The sequence below is a fragment of the Penaeus vannamei genome, chromosome 31 (assembly GCF_042767895.1).
Source record: "Penaeus vannamei isolate JL-2024 chromosome 31, ASM4276789v1, whole genome shotgun sequence".
In the NCBI taxonomy this organism is placed as follows: domain Eukaryota; kingdom Metazoa; phylum Arthropoda; class Malacostraca; order Decapoda; family Penaeidae; genus Penaeus; species Penaeus vannamei.
This window is the reverse complement of record NC_091579.1, coordinates 19,216,121-19,218,620: the sequence shown is the minus strand read 5'-3', so window position 1 is coordinate 19,218,620 and position 2,500 is coordinate 19,216,121.

Here is a 2,500-nt window from a genome sequence, read left to right as displayed (position 1 = left end):
TGTCACCTGTGGTTATTGTACTCTTACAACTTTCATATCTCTTTGCAATAGTACTTCAAGGAAAAAACAATTTACAAGCTCAAAAAAAAAAAAAAAATAATAATAATAATAAAAAAAATACAAACACCATGTAAATTTGCATTATTTCCAGTCGTAAACACTTTGTCCCGAAAAAAATCCGTTGGCTTCAGCTTCGTGTATATAAAGCTTATTACTTTCATAAAATAAAACGTTTTATATACTTTATAAAAAAAGAGATTTTTTTTAGATTATCCGTGAATATTATTTTGACTGTATGTCTTCAAAAACCGAGTATTTATCATATGATTGCATTCGGACACTGCTCGAAATCGCTAATACCGCGCGAAACGCGAGGTGCGATGAAGACATATTTCTTATTGTCGAGTGAAAATGTCTTGCATGTAATCACTTGATATATTTGAGTAATTGTATTGCTGTTGCTACGTGTTCACTGTAACTGACATTAAATGAATGCAGGCAGGGGAAAGTGAAAATATGCGGATAATAAATATAAAGAAATATTAATGACTGAATAGAGAGAGAGAGGTAGAGAGAGACTGATAGATTAAGAGAGAGAGAGAGAGAGAGAGAGAGAGAGACAGAGATAGAGAGACAAAGAGGCAGAGAGAGAGACACACACACACAGACAGAGGAAGAGGCATAGAGAGAGAGAAAGAAAGAAAGTCAAAAGACTTAATTCCATTATTTGCAATGGTTCTTCTTTGTTCATATGCAGGGCAGTGTACAGTAATACAAACTAAATGAAGATAATATCAAGTTCATTCGTAGGGGAATTATAAAATAAGATCAAATAAATTGGCCACATCATTAGAAATAAAGGTACATGGTTTGGCTTTTCATTTAATTATTAGATGCCATTGACAATTCAAAAGAAACTTCAATTTCCTTTTGAAAGTAATTAGATTGGAGATGTTTCTAATATTTTGTGGTGGGTTAATCCAGATACTGGATCCTCGTACCTCTTTCCGTGTATAACATCTTTATGAACAGAGAGTTAATATGTCTGGTTTGAATGCCTGTTTTGTTGCCAGTTATTTGTAGGTGCATAAGCCAATGAGGGTATTCACCCTATATGAATTTATGAATGGATATGCCTATGCCCTGTTGACATTTTGATTGAAAGTTAAACTAGTTTCGGGTTATATAGTCATATTTATTTCCGAGAGAGAGAGAGAGAGGGAGAGGAGACAGAGGGGGGTTGTGCAGTCATGTTTATGGAAATGAACTTGGAGAGAGAGAGAGAGCGAGAGAGAGAGAGAGAGAGAGAGAGAGAGAGAGAGAGAGAGAGAGAGAGAGAGAGAGAGAGAGAGAGAGAGAGAGAGAAAGAGAGAGCGGGGGGGGGGGGGGCAGAGAGAGAGTGGGGGGAGCAGAGAGAGAGTGGAGGGGAGCAGAAAGAGCGTGGAGGGGAGCATAGAGAGAGTGGAGGGGAGCATAGAGAGAGTGGAGGGGAACAGAGAGAGAGAGAGAGAGAGAGAGGGAAGAGAGAGACAGAGGGAAGAGAGAGAGAGAGAGAGAGAGAGAGAGAGAGAGAGAGAGAGAGAGTAAGAGCGAGTGAGAAAGAGGGAGGAGAGAGAGAGAGAGATAGATAGAGAGAGAGAGAGAAAGAGAGAGAGAGAGAGAAAGAGATAGAAAGAGAGAGAGAGAGAGAGAGAGGAGAGGAGAGGAGGGGGGAAGAGAGAGAAGCCGTTAGATTTTATACACGTTCTGAATGTGATTCCCACGCCGCCGTTTCTAGACTGAAGGGTAGGCCAGTTTCGCCGCATCTTTTGCGCCCGGCAGCGGCAATCTGTGACGTCACTCCCAAACCTGGGACGTCCGGGGTTTGGAAAAAAAGGAGATGACGGCCAAAGAGCTATACAGAACATCAACACCTTTGAGCACCTACGGAAAATATAGACGAACATAAACAAATTCACTCATCCACATCGCACGCCGAAACTCACATTTTTTTTTACTAAAATTTGCAGAAACTCTACGCAAAACAACAGCATCGAAATATTCAACACATGTATACACAGACGAGCACAAAACACGGCCCGACACTACAACAGCCTCATAGACAAACACACAAATCACACCTAGTGGCCCAAAACACTACCAGTCATAGAAAACATATCACCCCATCCATATACGCACGGCATGACCAGAGTTAATATCAAAATTTAACTGTAAAGCAACCTCCAAAGGATTGGCTAATCCACGCCGCATAGCAGCAGCTCGGCCAGCTACAGTATCAGCAATGCGTAATCACTCTTCTCCCGGTGGCCGTAGCGACATCTCTCCTTGAATCTCCTCTCACAGAACTCCAATCAGCTCCATGCGAGCTGCCACCTTGACGACGTCCGCCATCTTTCGAGCCCTTTCAACGAGAGCCGCCTACGTTCGTTCCTCCTCTCCCAGATCCTTTGATGTTGTCTGCGGTCGCAGACAACACCATTTTTTTCATTTCGTATTATGA